The sequence below is a fragment of the Trachurus japonicus genome, chromosome 3, assembly GCF_045865225.1.
Source record: "Trachurus japonicus isolate A0001 chromosome 3, Traja_1.0".
NCBI classification, from domain to species: Eukaryota; Metazoa; Chordata; class Actinopteri; order Carangiformes; family Carangidae; genus Trachurus; species Trachurus japonicus.
This window is the reverse complement of record NC_140909.1, coordinates 39,301,882-39,314,030: the sequence shown is the minus strand read 5'-3', so window position 1 is coordinate 39,314,030 and position 12,149 is coordinate 39,301,882.

Here is a 12,149-nt window from a genome sequence, read left to right as displayed (position 1 = left end):
AAATCTTTTGGATCAATGTGGATCCCTTCCCCTGACACCATACGCCCAATGTAACGGATTTTCCTTTTAAAAAGTTCGCATTTTGTTGGACGGAGCTTTATGCCATGTTGTCTCATCCGGCAGAGCACTTGTTTGAGGTGGTTCACGTGTTCATCAAAGGTTTTAGAGTAGCAGAGGACATCGTCTAAATACGGCACACAACACTCATCTCTAATGCCCTCTAACACTCCCTCCATGCACCGCTGAAATGCAGCGGGTGCATTTGTCAGCCCAAATGGGATGCGGACCCATTCATACAGTCCCCAAGGGGTGCTAAACGCTGTCAAATGCCTCGATTCTTCGGTCACAAAACCCTGATGGTATGCGCTGCCCTGATCTAATATAGAAAACCACGTATTCCCTCCCAGGCTGTCTAACAGATCCTGTATCCGTGGCAACGGATGGCGGTCAGGTATGGTCTTACGGTTCAGTTCACGAAAGTCAACGCATAAGCGGAGGCTGTGGTCTTTCTTGCGCACGCAAACAACGGGAGAAGAGTTAGCAGACACAGATTTCCTAACCCAGCCTCTGTCTAGAAGATTTTGAACGTATTCTTTTACCTCTGTATAAAGGGGTTTTGGAATAGAGTTGTAACATTTCTGGACAGGATTGTCGTCTACTGTGCTGATTTTTAACTGTAAGTCAGGAATACAGCCAATGTCCCCGTCCTCTTTTGTGAACATGTCAGACTCTTCAAAAAGCATTTGGCGAACCACCCCTTGCTCACTCTCAGTAAGATGATCTAAATTTACTGGGGGGTGCCATTTGTTTTGGGGACAAGGTGCTCTGTGGGCTGCTTTGCTCCCATTTTGATGGTCAACATGATCGTGCACTTGGGTCGAGCACAGGAGAGTGTCTTTAGTCTGTTTGGTTGATGTCTGGGGGTTTGGGTCCGTACTCACCGACTGGAGGCCCATAATTTCTTCAGTGAAGCCCAGAACTGTTTTTGGAGGTAGGAATATGTCGTGCTGTGTAGGATTCTGGATGGGGATTCTCACGATTTTTGAAGCACCAGCAGGCACGTCAACCAGAGCGGGAAAAAGCTCCAACCCGTCAGGTAAACTGCTCTCCACAGCCGGCTCAAACATTGCAGCTCCTCCCTCTGGCAATGTTCTCAGGCGACACTTCACCTCACAGATCTGGCCCCTTTTAATGGTGAGTCCTTTCTTCCCAACTTTCACCACAGGTTTTACTGGTTCTTCCTGCAATGACATTTCATTTAGAACAGAGACAAGAGTTTCAACAGTGTGCCTCCGGACACTCATTGCCTCCGACAGTAAATCCAGTAACCCGAGACAATTTGGCTGTTGTTCATTTTCCATGATTATTTCCTCGATCACATTAAAACCCAGCAGTGGGCTAGTCACACAGCTTCTGCTTACTAGCATTGGTACCAGGATTGCTGCTTTCCCATGTTTTTGACTTATCACTTCCAACAGAACTTCAACCCACCCATCAAACGGTACAGCTGTCCCATTTGCGGCTGTTATGTCAAGCGTGGAGTCTGAAAGTAGGCTGTTAAGGGGTTGGATTGTGACATTTGGCAAAGTTTTTTCTAGCCAAGACTTCCCCACCATACTAACTTGGGCCCCGCTATCTAGTAACATCTGGACACTAACCCCATTTAAGTGACAGCTGAGCATACATCTTCCACCGATCAGTTTAGCTACACGCTTCCCCCTTGCTGTATTGGGTGGTTTGTGGGACTGGGTAGTTGGTGATTTTTCATCTGTAGGGAGTGAATTTACAGTCACCGGGGACCCTTCTCTTGCTACAGTCACTGGTGGTCCCTCCCCAGTGACCTCACTCGGTTTCCCAACGAGTTGTTTTTCAGAAGGCAACCGATAGCTCTATGTCCCTCTTTTCCACATCGAAAACAATGGGTGCAGCAGTCATTTCCTTGTGCTACACACTGCTGGCATTTACCTTTGACTTCTGGCTTGGTTGAGTGTTTTGGGTGTGGTGGAGTGGCACGGGTATTTTCTGGTGCCACATTCACTACAGGTGTGAGAACTTTCTCTAGACTCTTGGTTAACGATGAAACCTGTACTGTCAGCTCATGTATGGCAGTGCGATTAGCTTGGACCTCTGCATGCATCTGAACCGTACTCTGTCTGTCCTGCTGTGCTGCATTGACACTGAGTGATTTTTGTTTGTGTGTCTGACCTAAACGGTTCTGTCTCTCTGTGTCCTCGCTAACTGACCGTGTTATCAGCTCTAAATAAAAGTCATCAGTAATACTCATGTTTGAGAGGTGTGGTTTGATATCTCGTCTGATGTATGAGTATTTCTCATGCATTCCCTGGTAAAGTGAGTGTAGGAATACTCCCTGCACCAGTTTACTGTCATACTGGAACCCTGTACTTTGTTTGGAAGCAAAAAGTACACGTTGTTTCAACCCCATTAACCTGTACAAAAACTGTTGTGGGCTTTCTCTGTCATTTTGTTTTGCGTTACTCAGTTCCTGGAATAACTCCGTACTGCTTTTATCCCTAAGGTGAGCCCTGAGAAAACGCTTCAACTCATTTACCGTCAGGCTATCTTTGGTAATGAGCATGTCTTTGAATGTACCAGGTTTAATTACCTTGAGCACTGTCCTGATAACCTCATTCTCTGTAAAACCTTCAGCTAACCCTTCATCAATTTGTTTACACAGGTTACTGAAACTCAAATCAGAGTCAGAATCAGAGATTTGACCCCCATGGATTTTGTACTCTCTACGAGGCAGGAATGCTGCAACATCTGTTAGTTTTACCAACCCAGTTACCTGGTCAGCAACCACGGTTGTGGGTGCTTTCTTACTCATTGTTGCTACTACTACTGGTTCAGTCTCTGCCAGTGGATCAGTGTACTCTTCATCAGATGGAGGGTCATCTTCTGCAGCTGTCAGTGGCAATTGCAGTTCATCAATGAGGTCACGAAGAATGAGTAGGCGAGCCATCCCTTGGTCCTCGAGGTTCCTCAGTTGTTCACTTCTGATAAAGTCAACAATAAAGTCAAAGAGTTCCACGTTAGTTGCCTCCTCGCCTGGCCATTCTTCTGTCGTCTCATCTTTGCATGACGCTGCAAGCTTGCAGAGCAGGTCTGTATTGTCAGCGCTGGTCAGCTGATGAAGCTGTTGCTGAATCTCCCACCGCAGATCTCGTAGCGCAGTCATCTCTGGACACCTGAAGTCTGTTGCTCGATTGGTTCTCTCTCTCTCTCTCGGGAAACAGGAAATCAGGATCCCACAGTTCTTGGTTGATTAGCACCCGTCAGTCAAGAGCGCTAATCCCGGACGAGCCCCCAAATTTGTTGCCTCCCTAGCTGGATAGCCAGGGAGTCGGTAGTCGTAGTCTGTGGTAAGAATAAAGGAGATACACGTTGTGCTGGTGTTAACTTCACGGCAGCAGGATTTATTCTTCCTGTTTACATGAAAATCCTAACTTCAGGTATCAACATCGCTACAGAATCATGAAAGCTAATGGCCTGAGCTTCAGTCCCGTTATTATATCAGATGGCCATTTTTATAGCATTGAATCACACAACAAATTATTCACATATTCATCTGTCTTACAACACTCTATTGTTTAACTCGGACACATTGAGTAAATACATTTTTAACTATTAATCAGAGACATTTTATCATGTTCTCTAATCCATATCTATTATCATCATGAAATAATAAATGAGTTTGTTTTCAACAAGTAGCCTACTTCTTAACTCATTGAGTGCCAACCACGTAATTTCTCGTTTTTCGTTCCCATGCGTTGAGTGCCAAAAACGAAATTTTTCGTTTTTTGCTTTTTTTTTAAATTATGAAAATAGACACTTTAATACACATTATATGTAAATTTGGGGACTCTACGACGAGGAGAACTGAAATAGATGACGATCAAAGTCACATGACAGCTCATGATCTGGAAGTTTTTATCATAACTCAGCTTCTGCAAACGGAGGTCTGCATGTGGATGCAGCAGCTGCTCCGCTGCTGCTCCGCTCTCACCCGCGAGGCTGCAGCAGCTGGGAGCTGAACCAGGAAGCTCTCAGCCCACTGTCCCGCCCGGTCTTCATCTGGAGCAACACCGTGTCCTCCCCAAAGTCCTCCCGCGGTAAAATCTGATGGTCTCTGGACCAAAGCAGACCGGCACCACCGACCCGTACCACAGACGGACCGCGACCACCGGCGGGACCGGTGTTCGCGAGCCGCTGTGGCCGGCAGAGCCTCACGTTCCGCGGCGAGAGGCTGTGACACGGCACGGTGCGTCTGTGTTATTGCTGTTTAGTGGCGCCCCCCCGCCCCCGATGGTGGTTTTGTGAATAGAACAACAATTGTTGTGTATATTTATCTTATACGAGCCCTTTGATCCAGAAATGCGAGTGTCTGAAGAGCGACAGACACAAACAGCGCACCTTTCATAAAAGACGCTCTATCTCCTTTTCTAGAAAAAAAGGAGGGATTTTGGTGAAACCCAGCCATGTTTAGCTTGACTTTTCTCAGGAACGGAGGCACGTAGAAACAAACGGTTTGTGGCCATTTGAAGGATAAAGTTAAACCTTTCAAATGAGCTACAGTATGTGTTGGTGGCAATAATATAGAATACACTATGGCTCTAAAATAAAAAGTCAAATATGGTCTAATTTGCCGGTACACTTGACTAAAACTTTGGAAAGGAGCGCGGCACTCAATGAGTTAACCAACACAGTTTCCTTGATGAATTTAATGAAATTACCTTTTTAACATATAGGCTATATAATCTACTTTTGTCCATGTTGTCCTGAACCAATCATGAATTAATATTACACTATCTTCATAAACATATGTTATCATAACAACTATATTCTTAATACATTCACACGAGCAATGGCGCTGCACTATGACTTCAGAATAGCATTTCCTGGTTTTGGCAATAACCCACACATATTCATTCGGCTACAGATAAAACCAGATAATCCCATATTGCATGAGAACAGATTCATTAATAAAGTGCAGAAGACACATAATGATTTCACAGGTTATTTTCCTGTTGTTCTGAGTCAACTCTCTTCACACACTACTATGCAGGTCCGCTTAGCATTAGCCAGTTAGCATACACAGCCGTCTCTCAATTCACAACAAACTCTCTCTATAACTCGTTACTTTGGCTCGTATGTACACAACTAAACCTCGAGTCGCATGTTTAACTCTTCACACATATCATGTACACCAGATTACATGTATATTTACTGACCTGTGGTAAGAATAAAGTTGTGCTGGTGTTAACTTCACGGCAGCAGGATTTATTCTTCCTGTTTACATGAAAATCCTATCCTACCACAAGCGCGATGCGCCACCTACCGGCCTGAGTGTGTCATAGCAGTGTATTAGTGTGAGTGCAAGTGAATGCTGAAATGAATGAAAATAAATGAAAAATGATAATAAAAAATGATAGTAGGGGTGCCTGCTTTTCCTTTCTATTTTCTCCTACTGTTTCTACTTATACCTATTGTTTCTAACTGTTTCCAGCCCTCTACACATGTTTCCACAGCAGTATGATGTAATTTCATTCTTGGGGAGCAGGTTAACCCTCTACAATGCCAACAGCAGTCAACATCCTTTGCAGATTTTACAGCCAGTACCTCACCATCAAAAACTCCTCCATGCAGCGAAGAGCATTTGAATACAACCATAGGAACGCTAGCGCACATTGCATCGAAATGTTGCATCAGTTCATAGTTGTTCAAGTTCTTGTCCAACTTATTATCATAAATTAGCATAAAAGTATAAATGGGAGTGTTGTGTTAATAAAGTGAGGACACACCATTGAACGTTAGGCAAAAACTGTGCCGTGTTACTTTCACTTTTCAGTCGCTTCTCTACATCCGTATTACGGCAGCCTCTCAGCGCCAAAAGTCAAAACACCAAAACAGGGCGCATATCACAACACTTAAACTACTCAAACACAAACACAACAGGGAGAGCAGATACCTTGATGATGTCTGAGCTGCAGCATCAGGGCAGGACCATTTGGTAGTGTGTGTTCACTTAGTGAATAAAGAGGAGTTTAGCTTCAAAACAGATGCTCTACTCCACTCGCTACTGCTGCGACACCTCACAACGGTGCACTACGGCAGAGGTCAAATGAGAACATGTCCAGAAAGATGTTTAAATGCGTGAAGGAAAACTATTTGAGATATATTTTATCTAATTAACTGTATCCTGCATTTTAATTTGAGTCCTCCCGGTCTCAATTTGTTGTTGGGTTCTCGTCTTGCCTGTGTTGATGCTTGGGCCGTCCATCTCTAATGGTTTAAGGCACTTGTGACTTTTCTCTTATATGTTGTTTTGTCAAGCACTTTGTAAACTTGGGTTTTTAAAGATGCTATAAATAAAGTTATTATTTTTATTATTATTATTATTATTATTATTATTATTATTGTTGTTATTATTATTATTATTATTATTATTATTATTGTTGTTATTATTATTATTGTTGTTGTTGTTGTTGTTGTTGTTGTTGTTGTTGTTGTTGTTGTTGTTGTTGTTGTTGTTGTTGTTGTTGTTGTTGTTGTTGTTGTTGTTGTTATTATTATATTGAGGTCAGTTCAATTAGTCTTAATTTTCCTCTAGGCCAAGGGGGCAAATATCTGTGCAGCAGTGGCCTACACTTACACAACGCACATACAGACTAGACAGCGCAGCACACTATGTTCCAATGTTGCAATTAATAAATTAGTAAATAAATACTCGCAGTACAGTGGATACGTCAGGAAGAATTCAAAACAGCTATCGCCGCAGGGATAAAAGAGTTGTTGTGGCGATTTGTTTTGCACAGAGTCTACGACCTGAAGGAAGTAGTTGGAATTCTTTAAACAAGGGGTGGGACATCCAGACAGCCAGAGCTCTTCCCTTGTACAGGTCTGAGATGTTATCAAGAATGGTACCTGTGATCTTATGCAGACTTTAACAATGCCTTGAATTCTGTTTTTGTTCTGCAGGGAACCTGATAAGAGAAAAGGTTAAAACAGATATTAACAGGTGTTAATGATTCCCTATGAAGGTTGACCTAGCACTGTGATGCCAGCTCCCTGCAGCTTGGGAAGGCCTCCTGAGGTCAACAAAGCCTCCGGTGAAGGTTACAACAAAAATGGACTGCACATAAAGATGGTGAAAAAAATAAGTGGGTTTTATTGATAAATGAATGAAGTACCTGCTGGATAGAGCAGCTGGAAGAGAGAGCAGAAGCAGTGGAGTCCTAAGATCAGCTTAGTCTGATGGTTTTGTGCCTGCATTTAGTTCATCTCATTCAAACAGGGATAGAGGAACATCCATTGCTTACTGTTAGGTATCTTACCTAGTTCTCCAGTCACAGTAAAAGTTTGAGACAGCGGGTTTTCTCACAAAGTGGCCTGTGATCTGAGTTCTGACCCTGTACACAATGGCAGTAATTCCAGCCAAGGGCGTCCTCAAACTTCTACGATTCATCATGTGAAGGGAGGGGTGGATGGTGGAATCAGAGGTTGATGCATCATTGCAGGGAATGCAGTTGTGTTTCACCTTGATCCTCTTCACCACAAAGCCGTGAAACCTGTTTGTACTCATGTTCAGACTGGGGTTATTAGGATAGGATAGGGAAAACAAGGACAATGCACAAAAACATGAATCTTGTGAGACAAGAGAAGATGCCTTCAGCCAAATAAACTAGCAAAAACAGGGAATAAGAGCGTCAAATCATGAAATGCACAATAGAGCTTCGATGAACAGCGCATATTCTCTCTTACTCTCATCACACATTCAAAAACAAGCACAAAGACAACAGTCCAACTATCTCCATCCTCATCCTCACCCTCATCTAATAACCACACTCATACACATATTAATAACCAGACACATATGTAACGGAGGTCTGGGAGGACCGAACGTGGAGGGGGAGGCTATTCCAGAGCCTGGGGGCGGCTGCGGCGAAGGCTCTGTCTCCACGAGACTTAAGTTTAGTTTTTGGCACCACCAGAAGTAGCTGGTCAGACGACCTTAAAGCAGAAGTAAGCGATCCGGTCGTTTTCGCTAATGCTGCGTTCCAGGCAGGCTTTTGAAACCGTAAATTACAGCTTCAAGTCACAACTTACGACAAGGCAACCCACTCGTGTTTTTCCGACCTGTTTTACCGGTGAAAGTCACTATAACGGCCACTCGTAACTTCCGACCTGTGAACTCGTACCAGATCGAACTGGTGCGACTTCACAGATCGGAAAAACACGAGTTACGAGTTGCCTTGAACGCACCATAACAGTCCTCGTATACGAGCCAGAAATGTGGCGACTGGGTCCACACAGAGGTGCTTTATGAAGTTTGATGTCTAGTTGTTTGTTTGAGTAGTGTTTGGGCTGTGTTTGGGTCATATAAACATGGTTTTTTACACGTTGTAACCCAGCTTCTGCTGTTTAATTTGACATATAATATGACCATATTCTTTCATAATCAGTGCACTGGGGGCTCTGTTATTGTTATGCATGTCTTCAAGTCCCCCAAATGGGGGACTCTGGATTTTAACAACAAATATATCACTTACTTCTGCTTTAAGGTTCTGGTTGGGGTGTGGCGCACAAGGAGCTTGGAGAGATACAGTGGGGCCAGACTATTAAGGGCTTTAAAAACAATTAAAAGAAGTTTAAAATCAATGCGGAAACGGACCAGGAGCCAGTGGAGGGATGCTAGGACTGGCGTGATGTGGTCACGTTTTTTTTTTGCCAGTGAGAAAACGGGCGGCGATGTTCTGAACAAGCTGCAGACGGTTAAGGGAGGACTGATCCAGACCAACATACAGTGAATTACAGTAATCTATTCGAGTGGTTATGAAGGCATGGATCACCCTTTCGAAGTCTGCGGCAGAGAAATAAGACTTGGTCTTGGCTAAAAGACGTAGCTGGAAGAAGCTAGTTTTAACAACAGCACTGATCTGTTTAGCTAGTTTAAATTGGCTGTCGAAGACCACCCCAAGGTTCTTTACAGAGAATTGAATTTTAGGGTTCAAGGGACTCTGCAGTATTCTGCAGAGCTGTCCGGGGACGTGTTGCCTCCAAACAAGATAACCTCGGTCATGGTCTCATTGAGATTTTAAAAAATCTGAGCTGGTGAAACGCTTTGCATCGTCGCCCAATGCCTTCAGCTTGTTTACCCGTCTAGGTCCTTCTGCTTCTTGATATTCATTTAGCTCCATAATGTATTGAAATAAGAGAAAGAGATCCTGTCTGCTTGTAACATTGGACTGTAAAGTTCAATATAAAATTGATGTTAAACATAGAGATAATGCTGTCTATAGCTTAAAGGCTAATAATCTTACCAAGGTAAGTCCACATCGTCCAGAACTCCATCAAAACCCTTTCTTCAATATGTTGAGGGTTAAATCTATATATTCATATACGTATATGCTACACTCTAACACTACAGTATAATAATGATAATCATAAACACATCACTGTTCAATATGAATACCAAAGTCCTATGAATCAAATACAAATCAATACAAATCACATGCATAATTCATGTACATTACACCACCTCATCTCAGTTCCAACCTTCAGCAAAGCTACTTTCTGCATTTTGTTTTTCATGATCCCATGAAAATAGACAATATGAACTTTATCGTACTGAGTCAACCAACACAATTATATTCTGTCCCTGTATTGCACAACAAAAAAGATCAAGGAAAAATATAAGAGAGACTCTGAGAAAACTTTACGTAAATCAATGTCTCCTACAGAGCTAGAGGACAAGTGTTCACAGTGCGGTAAGCACGGTACACTGCTGTAAATGGTTCCTGTGCTGTAGCTGCTGGTCCAAGAGTAATTGATGGTGTGTGTGTGTGTGTGTGTGTGTGTGTGTGTGTGTGTGTGTGTGTGTGTGTGTGTGTGTGTGTGTGTGTGTGTGTGTGTGTGTGTGTGTGTGTGTGTGTGTTTGCTTATTGTGCAGATCTGTTGGTGTAGGAGCAATGTAAAAATGGCAACTAATTAGTAAGTATTGATTTCTATTAATACAACAGCAGAGGCCTGTAGTGGTCAGTGAGCTATGACGTCCTGAATTAGTCTCAGGCTCATCATACAGCACCGGGGTAGATGGATGGTAGCTTCACTGAACCAGAGGAGACTGAGATCACTGGTTTGTTTTTGCTTCATATTTGGTGGACTGAGAAAAACATGCCGCAGACTGAAAGCTGGCATTAGCTCAAAGCTGACCTTTATTTTGGGAATGAAATATGAGTGTAGTATTAATGAGTGCATTCACTACAGGGCAGAGTGTGTGTGAGTGTGTCTGTGTGAAAGTGTATTTTGTCAAGAGTGCCTCGTGTTTTCATTGAGAGAGAGAAAAAACAAGCATTCTAACATCATTCCTGGATGTAATTTACATTTTGACTAGACATTTTTAACTTGAGAGCCTGTTACCATGAATATGAGCCGCAGCTTGTAGATTAATCATCTCTGATTTTTTGACGAGGCTGGCAGTCTGTGGAAATTGCTTACACACACTGCACCAAGGCTGTTTCTACATCTAAGTGGTAACTTTCTGTTGTGTCATGTCTGATAGATCAGCCAGTGTTTGTCTGTCGCCACTGTGGTTGTTGTTCACACCAGACTGATGATATAATGCAGCACATTCACATGATTCTCTCTCATTGAGAAATGGGACACATGTGGACAAGGCTCATTTCCACTCCCATGGATTATCACAAATGGATGAAGAGACATTAATCAGAATGTTACATAAAACAAACTACAGTGAACAGACGCAGACGAAAGATGAGAAAGAATGAGAATTTAACTGTGGAAGAGACAAAAATGCTCATCAGTTTCCTTTAGTACAACCACTACACATGTTAAGTCCTGTTCTACTCTGACTTCATTCAGTGGGACTAGAGATGTGATAGATGGGCGTGGTTTCACGGTAGGGGTTTGCGCCAGATCTAAGAGTATACTTGACCCCATAGTCCAGTTAATTTGGTAAGTGTGAAAACGAATGTACTGTGCTCTGGCATGTTTCACAAAAGGTGGTCTCGTGCACAGATCACATGTACTCAGGCACGGTACGGGGAGATGTGAAGGCAATCGTGCCCAAACAAGGAAGGGGACTGCTATGATGTCATACTGTAATAGTTTGATTCTTTAAAGCCCATGCAAGGAACTTTCATTTTGTGTTGATTTTGACGGCCCCTGTGGACAAAAGCAGGGGTGTTTTGCCGGAATGAAGACTGTAATAATAACATAACATTACGAGACAGAGTTGTTTTCGAGGCAAATGCGTAGCCAGAACTACATTGCAAACATGGCTGCTGGGTGGAGTGATTTCAAATGTGCATGTAGTTCCGAGTATTTGCTTCATGTGTCGTAATGTTACATAGTTATACATGATTATTTCATAGCGTGGTGAATGTGCAGGTGTGTCCAGGAGAGCATTTTGGAGTCTCGCGCAATTTGCGCCGGCGTCAGTGCAAATCGCGCAAGATTTCGACTGGGAAGAGCAGTGCTGGGAGCTTCCCCTACAAACAAGCTTAAAATACAGATTTATTTAAGTTTTCGGGACAATTTCTCATGAAGGGGCTTCAATACAAGAGGGATATTACAGACGAGCACTATGGAGGTATTTGGATGTTTTTTGGTGTGTCTTTTTGGATGAAGAAAAGTGAGCTCCGTTCGCAACCGTCATATGGACATGCAGTGCTGCACGAAGCCCCGCTGTAACTCAGAGAAGGCATGGAGGACTCTGAAACTTCTCCCAGCCCTTAGTCGACATGAGGGTGAGTAGATAATGAGTGAAATTTGAATTTTGGGTGAACTATCACTTTAAAGGTAATTAACCTACCCTTATGACTATAGGGAGTTGTTGGATTGTGTATTTGATGAGTTTCATGAGGGAAACCAACAAGTCCCATGAGCCTCCGTAGCTCTGAGCAGCTCGCGGCTCTGCTCTGCCGTTCTAAAAATAGCTTGCACCGACAATTAAAGGTAACAAACCTATTCCTAAGACTATAGGAATTATGACAATGGGCCAATTTGCCAAAATGTTGAACTATCCCTTTAAACGTCAAAACAAAGTGACAAAGTAGGAACCTTTAGTTCTTACCTGCACACATTGATTTCTCTCAGTAGCCTATTCCTCA